Genomic DNA, 13,511 nt, shown 5'->3' with positions numbered 1-13,511 from the left:
CTGGCAGGATGGAAACAGTGTACAAGGAGAGAGGAAACATCCTCTGCCTCTTTGGGAAAGTAACAGATAAATAACTTTAAATGGTGGTTCTCCATAGACAGTGATCTTGCAGCCACACAAGTGGGTGAGATCATGGTGATGGAACCGATCCTGCAGTTCCAAGCTCAGAAATCTCTCAAGGAGTTTTCTGTGCATGTGCGGTATTCCCATCATAATGTATCCACTGTGCCTGCCATTCTAAGTCAGTTATATTTTTTCTGCATGAACGGTAGGACCCACATGGCAGTTCCTCCTGTGATGTTTTTCTTTATCACCATGTTCCTCTCACCATCTATGGGAATTTGATTTAGCGACAATACTTTTCAGTAGGGCTGATAAAAAGTATGGATTTAAGCACTGTAATAATAAAATGTCTATCACAGACCCTTATGGCAATTTCTACAAATCCCTTGGTCAGACTCGTATCAAAAGCTGTAAGAACTGCAGAATAATGCTACCCCGAGCCCTGAAGAAAAGGGAACTCAAGGGAGCACCTACAGCCTACACTTAACCCCTCGTCAGACAAAGACTCAAAAGGGAAAACTACAAGCAAATTCTCAAAGTGGTCAGTAAAAACTACAACTCACCTAAAGCATGAGGTACAACCGGTCCAGTCTCAATCAGAACAGCCTGTCTCGCACTCCTCTGCAAAAGTGCAAGGAGTAAAGGTTAGCTGTTTGAGGTACAGCTCAGCCATACAAAACCTAGTGGCACCAAAGCCACCCTCACAGATAGAACAGCAGCAATGTCATGACACTGAGTTATCACCCATCAGTGATGCATCGGGGCTGTTGGCGGAAAAGGCTGTGCCAAAATTCCCTATCACTGCAAGGATCACCTTGGGCCCATAGCAGCAGATCGTGGACAAATAGAAGATCTCACCCTCCTGACTCACTGCCTCCAAGACACCGTGAAAGCCGGCATAGCAGCCACTCCAGTCACTCATCCCACGAGCCACTGTGAATCCTACTCCACATCAAAGCAGCAAAACAGATTCCTCCCACCACTCAGGATCTCTGACCACCCTCACCCTTTGCAGGTCCAGTCATCAGGGCCACAATCTTCACCACAGGTCACATCAGAAATGATAACTCTTTTGAAAACATTCCTCCAGCAACAAACCACTACTGTACCTCTTTCTCAGATGGAATAGCAAGGATCGCCATCATCAGAAGATTACTTACCCCGACCTTCTCCTCATCAAGGAAAAGGATGTGGTCAATCTCCACATCGGGCTATATGGAGGCAGAAGTACTTTCTGCTTATGACTCACAACCTCCATTGCCAGACCTTCTCCAGAATTAGGCCACTCAGGAAGAGGAACTCCAGGCCTCCCATTAGATCCATTGCTACCAGAGCCAGTAAGAACAGCCCAACCAGAAGGCACATCATATCCCAACTTCCTGTTAAATTTAGCTAAAGTTCTAGATATCCCTTCTTCATCAAAACCGGACCCAAGGGTAAACAGCCTCAGTGTGTTGAGATACCTGATGCATCAAGAAAAATAATCACCCTACCAGTGCATGAGGTTTTACTTGAAAATCATAAAAGTCTGGGCAACTCCTTTTTCTTCAAGACTTGCAAAGAAAAGTGCAGAACTATATGTAAAGTCCCAGAGGTAATGGGCCATGGGAAACAACAACTGTCCCACCAGTCCATTGTAGTTCATTCAGCAATAAGGAAGTGCAAGAGTACAACAGATTTCTCCAATTTCACCCCATCGAAAGACCAGAAAGTTGTGGGTAAAAGAATGTTCCAAAACTATGTTAAATGCATAGATTGCAGTCCACATATTTTATTATACACAATACTTGTATAAAATAATGGAGGGACTTCATTCTGCTATAAATTCCATCCCAGCAACATCAAGAACACCGTTTACACCGATCATGGTGGATCTAGAGGACTGTTAAAAAATTCATGCATCACATGATGTATATGATACAGCCATCAGGGGAGCAGCAGTGGCTGTTTCCACATGCCTGGCTTAAAGCATCTGCGTTGTGAGAGGATATCCATGAAAAGGTAATAGATTACTGGTGGTATTATACCCCAGATAAATTGCAAAAGATATATCCGGGAACCTCGGGACAATGTTGGCGGGGATGTGGTCTCCAGGGTACGTTCTACCATATTTGGTGGACGTGTCCGAAAGTGGAATTGTTCTGGGAGGCAGTAGTGAAGTTGGTAAATACAGTGCTGCCTCAACCATACCCAAAGAAGGCAGAACACTGCCTCCTCCATTTCCGGCCCCGCTCATTTCCCAGTGGACAACATAGATTGGCTACTCAATATTTTGTAGCGGCCAAGATAGCCTTAGCTCGAGCCTGGAAACAAGCAGAAACACCAGCATTGCAAATGATAACTCACAAAGTAGACTTTCTATACCAGATGTCGAAATTGACCGCCAAGAGGAAAGGCACCATGAGAACTTTCACGAACATCTGGTCAGCATATGAACAATCTCAAGAGCCGGAATCAACACCACTGACTGAGGGAGGGAGGGAGGGAGTGGGACCATAAAATAGATACAGGTTGATGATATCTGATTTTGTTTCGTTATGTCTGTAATTTGCTATATTATCAATAAAATATTTACTACAAAAAAAAAAAAAAAGACAAGGTAATAGATACTCCATGTGTAGGAGACAACCTCTTCGGGAATAAGGTAAAAGAAATAATAAACTCCATTAAGGAGGAGTGCACCACTCTAAATACTGTAGAAAACAAACATATTGAACAGCCAAAATCGATTGACAACAAACCATATTACTGTTTGGCCAAAAAGAAATACCAATCAAGGAAACAATATGGGAATAACAAATACTATCCTACTCGGCGATCCAGCAGAAAGCACACAAATATTATTTATTATTTATTGCATTTGTATCCCACATTATCCCACCTATTTGCAGGCTCAATGTGGCCATAGTTTGTTAACACATGTAATCTTGGATGTCAGGTACATTTATTATTGAGCAGAGATTATTTATTTTTTGTTTTGTTACATTTGTACCCCGCGCTTTCCCACTCATGGCAGGCTCAATGCGGCTTACATGGGGCAATGGAGGGTTAAGTGACTTGCCCATAGTCACAAGGAGCTGCCTGTGCCGGGAAGTAGGTAAAGAGAAGAAGGAAGGAATCTATTAGATATAGTAGAAGGTGGGTTTTTTCAGAAGACCCTAAAAGCCAGCTCCTTCTTAGGTGGCTAAGACAAATAAGTTTGTGATGAAGTACCCACCTTGAGAATTTCCAGAGGAGGGGGTGGGGGGACAGATTACAATAATTTTTACAAGCCTGGACAATAATAACATCAGATGTGTAGGTGCTCATTATCATCTAAATTTCCTCAAGAAGCCACCTTACAACAAGCCTCCTACCAACAAAATGAGTTTGTCCCATTCTCACCAATTGCAAGCAGAGGTACAGCATTAATGTACCTCAGAATCCCCACAGTAAAGGTTTCTATTCCAGATATTTCCTCAGACCGAATTAAAAAGGAGGAATGAGACCTATATTCAATCTCAGAAAGATGAACAAGTAGATCAAAAAAGAGAAATTTAAGATGCACTCCCTTCACACAATCCTTCCCTAGTTGGACAGGAACAGTTGGCGCACTTCACTGTGTATATTCCACCCTATACTAGGCCTGTAATATGGGCCTGCTAGCTCTCAGATTTCCTAGGCTTGCTGTCATCAGCATAAATTTAGTTTCTCCCTGCAGCTGCATGTAAGCAGAATGCTTGATCATTAAATGGAAAATACATGTTACATGTCAAGGAGAAACTCAGGAGGAAATGAGGCTATGCCTATTAGATTGTAAGCTCTTTGAGCAGGGACTGTCTCTCTTTGTTAAATTGTACAGCGCTGCGTAACCCTAGTAGCGCTCTAGAAATGTTAAGTAGTAGTAGTACTATGCAGCCCATATATGGCAGATACACATGGATATAACCTTGATGGTGAAGAGAGACTGAGGACCCTGCAAAGCCCAAGATGTTCCACCGGAAATACGTGTTCTGAGAGAACACCAGGTGTTTCATACTACTTATTTGTTTGCTGGTTTTGCATGCTGAGATCACGCTTTACTGATAAGGGATTAGCAAATGGCCACTAAGTGTGCATGTGAACAGAAGCAGCAGAGGATGCTAGAATAGAGGTAATTGCCATTTTTGTATACATATGAAAAATAACAGAATATTACTATATTGTGTAATGGTTTCCAATATCATCTTTATGCTGACGACACCCAGCTTTATCTCTCCACACCAGACATCACTGCCGAAACCCAGGCCAAAGTATTGGCTTGCTTATCCAACATTGCTGTCTGGATGTCCAACCGCCACCTGAAACTGAACATGGCCAAGACCGAGCTTATTGTCTTCCCACCCAAACCCACTTCCCCTCTCCCTCCACTCTCTATCTCAGTTGATAACACCCTCATCGTCCCCGTCTCATCTGCCCGCAACCTTGGAGTCATCTTCGACTCCTCCCTCTCCTCTGCGCATATCCAGCAGACAGCCAAGACCTGTCGCTTCTTCCTCTATAACATTAGCAAAATTCGCCCTTTCCTCTCTGAGCACACCACTCCTCACTGGCCTCCCACTTAGCCATCTATCCCCCCTTCAGTCCGTTCAGAACTCGGCTGCACGTCTTATCTTCCGCCTGGACCGATATACTCATATCACCCCTCTCCTCAAGTCACTTCACTGGCTTCCGATCAGGTACCACATACAGTTCAAGCTTCTCCTACTAACCTACAAATGCACTCGATCTACAGCCCCTCCTTACCTCTCTACCCTCATCTCCCCTTACGTTCCTACCTGTAACCTCCGCTCTCAAGACAAATCCCTCCTTTCAGTACCCTTCTCCACCACCGCCAACTCCAGGCTCCGCCCTTTCTGCCTCGCCTCCCCCCATGCATGGAATAAACTCCCTGAGCCCATACGCCAGGCCCCCTCCCTGCCCATCTTCAAATCCTTGCTCAAAGCCCACCTCTTCAATGTTGCCTTCGGCACCTAACCACTACACCTCTATTCAGGAAATCTTGACTGCCCCAACTTGACATTTCGTCCTTTAGATTGTAAGTTCCTTCGAGCAGGGACTGTCCTTCTTTGTTAAACTGTTCAGCGCTATGTAACCCTAGTAGCGCTCTAGAAATGTTAAGTAGTAGTAGTAATGGAAGGAAACAGGAAACTCCATATATGAACACGTTAGATTAGGAGAAATCACATGATTTAGGAGAAATTAAACTTGTAACAGTATATAAATGAAAACTGAGAAAGTTTTGCTAAGCAGATTTTGTTATTCAGTCTGTGCGTCTGACTACTGGATGACAACCTGCTCCAGAGAGAACAATTATTTTGTATTGGCTAAGTGAATACCAATAAAGATTTACAAATATATGGCACCCAATGTAGCTAATTTACACGTGGCCAATTTTGAAAAGATACATTTGGAAGATCATTTATTCAAATCAAATATACTTATATTCAAAAGATATATAGATGACATCTTTTTTTTTGTGGAATGGTGATGCAAATACTAAATCAATGTGATCCACATTTAACCTTTAAACTTCAATATGATCAACAAATCATCAACTTTCTGGATCTCATGGTTTTGAAACTACACTATATCGCAAACCTAGGGCCCCTTTTACAAAGCGATGGTAAGCCCAATACGGGCTTACTGCTAACTATACAGGAAGTACCGCCAGGCTACCACAGCAGCAGGGTGGTACTTCCCACCCCTAGAGAGCAGTCATTTCTGGTGCTACAAAAATGTATTTTTGTAGCGCCGGAGTGTACCTGGCGGTAATCAAGCAGTGCCGCACACTGTTAACTCTGGGTTAACAAGGGAGCCCTTACCACTACCTCAATGGGTAGTGGGGTAAGGGCTCCCCCCCCCCCCCCCCAAATGGCCACGTGGCAAGTGCTTTACTTGCTGCATGGCCATTTCCTGCAGGAAGGCGAGACTTCCCTTTTACCAGCTGTGATAAAAGGGGGCCTCAGTGCGCGTGTAAAACACGCACCAACACCAACGCTGGCCACGTTTTGCTGCAGGTTGGTAAAAGGGGCCCCAACAGACAGGAATGGGTTTTTTTTTAACATTTCTCCAGTTTCCACAACTCCTCACTTAAAAGGAATCTACCACACTGTCAGTTTCTAAGACTAAAAAAGATTTCTTCTGACCATGGTGACTATCAACAGCAGGCTACCATCATGAAAAATAGATTCACCAGAAGAGGTTATCCCCAACAACGTATGGCTATATGAAAGCTTCCGTGCAATCCCGCACAGAGCTCCTAAGAGATAAACCAAAATAAGACTCCCCCAGATGTCGTTTGCACAATGAGACATTCACATATTTCACACCAAATAAACATAATTAATAAGAGACATTAGCATAAAAATTTAGCAGCTGCATACTCCAGAGGGAGAAATCTAAAAGAAAGGTTAGTACCATCTACACTTCTTTTGCTGGCAGAACCACATCAGATTAAATACCATGGATATAGCACTTGTGGCAAATGTAGCATTTGTCCACATGCGATTAAAAAATATATATATTATGCCATACTTCCGATTGTAAGACCTCCAATGTTATTTATATTATCAGATGTCCAGAGAACAGCACTTAGCAAGCTGCACACATAAATCCAAATTGTTACCAATTAGTGCCATTAATTCTTATTGCCCAATTGGCACCGATAGTCTCATTACACAATTAAAATGCGAGAATTTGGGCATGTGCCCAAATTTCCACATGCAATTTTGAGCGCCATATATGGAATCTGGGGTAGCTGTCCCCATACATAGCAACCATGAATGGAAATGGGACTTGATATAGCACCTTTCTGTGGTTTTTGCAACTATATTCAAAGCGGTTTACATAGTATATACAGGTATTTATTTGTACCTGGGGCAATGGAGGGTTAAGTGACTTGCCCAGAGTTACAAGCAGCTGGAATGTTAAACCATTAATTCACCAGGTTTCACAGTAGAATCCAAAACAAAGAAAATGAAAATACATACTTGTATTACTAACAGCCACCTAGATAGTAGTGGGTAGATGGCGGGAGGGGGGTTAGGGAAGGCATACAGAACATGGGTCATAGAATAATTTCAAACCCTTCTTTGGGCATGTCTGTGTCTACATCTATCTTTCTGTGTGCTTCTGTGACCATGAGAAGGAAGGAACAGGGTTGTAGAAGGTTTACACCAGGGTTCAGTTGGTGTAACTCCTGCGCCCCAAGATCACAGTACTAAGCGCTATTCTATAAACGGTGTCCAACCTGGAGTGCCATTTATAGGATAGCGCTTAGTGCACATTTTTTTCTGCACCCAAATTTGGGTGCTATTTACAGAAGAGTCCTATATTTCTATGGGACAGTCATTTCCAACAGCTGCAGCATAGAAACATTAAGGATCCGTTCCTTTCAACCTTCCCCGCCCCTGCCTTCTCCTCTCAAAGACCACAGAAGTGGAGGAACAAATAAACCACTATCACATAGGGAAAGGAAGGAGTTGTAGAAGGTCTTCAAACATAAAACGCTCATACAAAAACGTTCGTCCAAACCTTTATTAGAGTAACAGCTAAGACGAAACAGCTAGGACCCGACACAGGAACGTGTTTCAGCATAGTCACCTGCCTCAGGGGTCTGCTGATGTGTGAAGCATAAGCTGGTGCTCTTCTAATTGAGGTGGCAATAACAGCACTTCAGTAAACCTCAATATAAGGTTGATAGTGACAAAATGCAATATACTTGTTGATAATGGGTGTTTGCCCTGTGCACCAATGACAAGTTCATTGCATTTTGTCACTGACAATCAGCCTTATATTGAGGTTTACTGAAGTGCTGTTATTGCCAATTAGCAATTGGCCACTGTTGGAAACAGAATACTAGACTTGATGGACCTTCGGTCTGTCCCAGTATGGCAACACTTTTGTACTTGTTTCTTCTCCTATGCCAAACATGGTTCTGCTCTGTTTAGAGCTACTTTGCTCCTGGATATATGAAGAGACATTCTCAGTCCCTTATGTTTAATTAATGCATTGGGTTGGACTGAATAAAATGGGCTCCAAGGGTGATCAGTGAGACTGACATTGGTGCTGGGCAAAACTGAAGACACAATTCAAAAAACAAAAACAAAATAACTGTCCAGATGGATATAATGGGGAAGTGCCAATAAAAGTATTGATTTACCTATTTATTAACATCTTTAAAAAAAACTAATAAACATTTGGCAAAGGGTGAGCTGTTGATTGATGTGGTATAACTGGATTTTTAGCAAGTGTTAAACATAATGGGAAAAGAGGCAATGTTCTACTGTGGATTGTTAACTGATTAAAATACAGGAAACAGAGTAGGACTAAATGCTCAGCTTTTCCCAGTGAAAAAGGGTAAAGAGTGGTGCACCCCTAGGATCTGTACTGGGACTTATGCTCCCTAACATATTTATAAATAGTTTGGTACAATCAAATCTGTAGATGACACAAAATTATTAAAAGTTGTTAAAACATGAGTGGATGATATTTAATATAGTCAAGGACAAAATGATGCCTATAGGGAAAAAATAATCCTAAATATACAGAGTGAGCTAAAAAAAAAAAAGTAGTAACCCCCTCCTCGAGTTTTTTTGACATTTTGTCAGCAACTGCTTTGAATTTCAACAAGAAATTTTACATACTTATTTAGTCATACTTACATATTACTATTAAACATTTAATTATCTTAAGCTATGATGGTTACTGACATTTTAGCATTACTACCTAGCAATTTTTGCACATTAAAGATGTATAAATAAATGTATGTGTATCTTCGAGCTAAAGAGAATCCACAAAGTGTGGAGAACTCAAAGAAGACCCACGGATACTTTGTAAAACAAACAGAAAAGTGGGCACAAAACCAGGAGTCCCAGAGACTGGATCACAGTAAAGCTAAAACCAAATTTTATTAATTAGTATATTTGACTCCAATATAGATCACAAAGCTGGTTTTGCAATCCGATATATGTTTCAAAGGGAAAGCTTTTTGTGTGGAAGGATGAATAAACACATTGGTTTCAAGGCACAGATTACAAACACTACACCATCCGCATCTTCTATGTCCCAAAGATGAGATATTGTTAATGGCTGACAATTCTGGTAAAGTGGAAGGAACCAAATATTCTTTTAGATTCTTGTTTCTGGAGTATGCAATGACTACTGATTTATTTCTGAAACAGTCCAAACCTTCTAAAATTTGCCAATGTCGGCGAATGGACCTTGAGATATGTTTGGTGTTATGTGTCTTTGAGGATATCCTCTTACTGAAAATCTGTCACTCATCTGTCGTGTTTGTTGGTTAAATTCTTCAAAATCCGTGCAAATGTGCCTTAAACGAAGGAACTGGCACAATGGTAAATTGCTTTTGAGTTGAGGGTTATGATAACTAGAGTAATGTAAAAAATTGTTGCAGTCAGTTGGTTTCCTGTAGATAGTTGTCTTGAAAAAATATGGTTGCTTGATAATGGTCAGGTCCAAAAAATGAATCTCATCAGTATTGAATTCCATCTTGAATCTTAAGTTGGGATCTCTTGTATTGATCCACTGAAAAAAATTGTGTAAAATTTCTTCAGTTCCCTGCCACAGAATTATGATATCATCTATATAGCGTCGGTAGATCTTGATGTGTTGAATAAACGGATGGTCAACAAGGTGTTGGGCTTCAAAGTCTGCCACATACAAGTTAGCCAGGTCTGGAGCCATGCTAGAACCCATGGCTGTTCCTTTTATTTGTTGATAAAAAAACCTTATCAAAATCAAAGTAATTTTTAGTGAGGGCAATAGTAGCACACGTAAGTATGAGATGATTCGGTATTCTTCTGTGTGTAGATCTTCCTCGTAACGCCTTTTCAATAATCTGTATGGCTTCAAACTGTGGGATGTTGGTGTACAGTGATTCTATGTCCAGAGTAACTAGTATTGTGTCAGTGAGTGGTCCATCATATTCCTGTAAAATGTTAATCATATGTGTGGTGTCCCGGACATATGATGGTATAAGTGGAACAAAAGGTCTTAGGAAAAAATCAACAAATATGGATAATGGTTCTAAAATTGAACCATTTCCAGAGATAATGGGTCTCCCAGGTGGATTTGAAAGTGATTTATGTATTTTGGGTAGTATATAAATGGTAGGAATGGTTGGATGTGTGACCTGGAGAAAATCCTTCTCTTTTTGCATGATATTGTCTGTACATTACAGTACTCCTTTCTGGCCAAACATATCTCAAGGTCCATTCGCCGACATTGGCACATTTTAGAAGGTTTGGACTGTTTCAAAAATAAATCAGTAGTCATTGCATACTCCAGAAACAAGAATCTAAAAGAATATTTGGTTCCTTCCACTTTACCAGAATTGTCAGCCATTAATAATATCTCATCTTTGGGACATAGAAGATGCGGACGGTGTAGTGTTTGTAATCTGTGCCTTGAAACCAATGTGTTTATTCATCCTTCCACACAAAAAGCTTTCCCTTTGAAACATACATCGGATTGCAATACCAGCTTTGTGATCTATATTGGAGTCAAATATACTAATTAATAAAATTTGGTTTTAGCTTTACTGTGATCCAGTCTCTGGGACTCCTGGTTTTGTGCCCACTTTTCTGTTTGTTTTATCTTCGAGCTAAAACACAGTAAAATAACATCAAACGATACAATGAATAATACGGCAGAATTTCACAGACACTGTGAATGCTCAAAATGACAACCCTCAGCATTAACACAGGCGCTTTGGAAAGTTCTTAGCCTTGTCGATCGGTTCCTGTGGCAGGCTGTCCCAGATCATCTGCAGCGCTTCCTTGAGTTTAGCGATTGTTTGCAGCTTTGGGTGGAGCTTGTGAAAGGTCTCCAACATTGCTTTATGTCACTGTGACATCACTAAGCTGGTACTCCATTTTTAAAAAATAATGGTAGTTTGACAGAGCACATTTTTGAACGGGTGAAAATCACTGGGTGGTCAGGCTAAAAATCTGTAACTTTACGATGTTTAAAGATATTACCTATGTTTATGTGCCGAATGAAATTAACAACAATTAAAGCTGTAGAATTTCACATTGAAATTCCAAGCAGTTGACAAGAAAACAGCAAAAAAAACCCAAAAAAACTCTAGAGTTACTTTTTTTTTTTTTGCCTCGGCCTGTAGGCACACAATGTTAGGTTCCATATAAAGGGTCACCATCCAAGAAAAGGAATTGTGGACAATATGTTGAAATCCTTAGCTCAGCATGTGGCAGCAGTAAAAAAAAAAACCCAGATAGAATGTTAGAAATTATTTGGAAAGACATGGAGACTAACATGGAGAATATCATCATGCTTTTGTGTGGACTTATGGCATGGCCACACATTTTGAGTACTGTGTGCAGTTCTGGTTGGCCCATTTCAAAAAAAGACATAGCAAACTAGAAAAGATATGAAGGGAAACAAAAATGATAAGGGGGATAGAATGGCTGCTCGATGAAGAAAGGTTTAAACAAGTTAGGGTTCATCAGGTTGGAGAAGAGATGGATGACAGGGGATATAACTCCACGGAAAAGTCTATAAAATCACAAGGGAGATGGAACAGATAAATAGGGAATGGTTATCCTTTCAAATAATGCTAAGACTAGGGGACACTCAATGAAAATAATAAGTAACACATTAAAAAAAAATAGGATAAAGTATTTTTTTAACTTGATGCGCAATTAAGAAGTGGAATTTGTTACCAAAGGATGTGGTAAAAGCATTTAGCATAGCTGGGGTTAAAATGAGTTTAGACAAGCTCTTGAAAGGTCTATAAACCATTATTAGTCATGCAGACTTGGTAAAGTCACTGCTTATCCACAGAAGTGAGAAAGAAGAAATGAATGCACTCTTTGGGATTCTGCTAGGTCTGGCTTGGTCACTATCAGGGATGCTGGACTTGATAGACCACAAACTCTCTTCTTCTTCTTCCACCATTCTACAGTATGTTTACTGAAATGTTTAATGCTGTCATCTTGGCTGCATCACCCACTTTTAGCTCAGCTTCCGCACTCAGCCTGACATCCTCCTTTAGAATATTCTTATGTATGGCAGACTTCATGGCTCCATCAGTAGAACAAGTCTGTCCAAAACCTTTAAAGTACATCTACTACAGAATGGTTGAAGAAGAGATTTTGTGTTTTGAACTGGTCAAGTCAAAGTCCCAGGCTAAACTCTATTGAAAAATTGTGGTGAGACCTGAAGTGAGTTGTTCATGTAAAACCTTGACAGAGTTCTGCACGGAAGAATAGACCAAAATTCCTCAAAACGTATACTGACCAACAATTATAGAAACATATTTAGTTGAAGCTATTGATGCTCAAAGAGGTGTCGCCAATTATTGAACATAAGGATATTTACTCTTGACTCTTTTGTTAAATAGTTAAAATATATCATTTTTGTGGGAGTTATTTATTCAATACCATTATTTTTCTTTGTTATCTGGGTTTAGATTAGGCTCTAATAATATTCAGATTATAAACTGACTACTACTTATTTCTGAAATTCTGCCAGGTGTACACAACACTATTCATAGACTGAGGATCACATAAAGTTCCATAGGATAATTAGACCCTTTCATAGCATTACATCCATCTCTTCTATTCTGCTTATACCCATTGGGGACAAATTGGATTACATTCAGGGAACTAGAGTATAATACCAGTCCAAGGGGGCAACGTTTTTAGTTTGTAGTAGAAATTGGCTAGCAGTAAACTCCAAGAAGCCCAAAGGAATATAATAGGTGTCTTGGTGTTTACCGCCAGCTGATTTCTACTGTGAGCTAAAACACTACCACGGCGTAGTAAAAGACCCTCTAAATGCTTTGAAAATACACCTCTATGCAAGTTTGTAAGTCTATGTGCTTTGAAATGAGCACCACTGTACACAAGTCTCTGCCCTAAAGGGCTTACAGTCTAGTCAAGACAAATATACATGATGAACAAGAGATTGTAGAAAAATGTATTACAGAGCAGTGGTTGACATGTAAACGTAACCTCAAAAAGGGATAGATTTTATCAAGATTTGAATAACCTAAAAAAAAGAGCCTCCTAGGGGAGTTAACATATTTTTCTCAGAAATAAATCTAGGTCACTTTGAAATACTAATCTTATTGTTTTGTTTTAATCTGTGGTGGGAGTATTTATTTGGCAGTACAATCCAGGACATCTCACATGGCATCCTCAGCAGGCTTTGTCCCTGGGAACCCACTGGTGATCTGAACTGCCACATAGTTTGCATGCAAGGCTCAGGACAGATGAGAAAACCTCTGGGAAAATGTATCTACACAGTGGCACAGTCAATACACCAATATAATTACAGGCCAACCTAATGGTAAATGCAGTTAACCAATATTGGGCCAATTCTGTAAATAGGGTCCTCCTTTTAGGCACCTTGATTCTAGGCAGTGAGTGCCCAGATTCTGTTAC

The sequence above is a fragment of the Microcaecilia unicolor genome, chromosome 2 (genome assembly GCF_901765095.1).
Source record: "Microcaecilia unicolor chromosome 2, aMicUni1.1, whole genome shotgun sequence".
NCBI lineage: Eukaryota > Metazoa > Chordata > Amphibia > Gymnophiona > Siphonopidae > Microcaecilia > Microcaecilia unicolor.
This window is presented reverse-complemented; position numbering follows the sequence as displayed.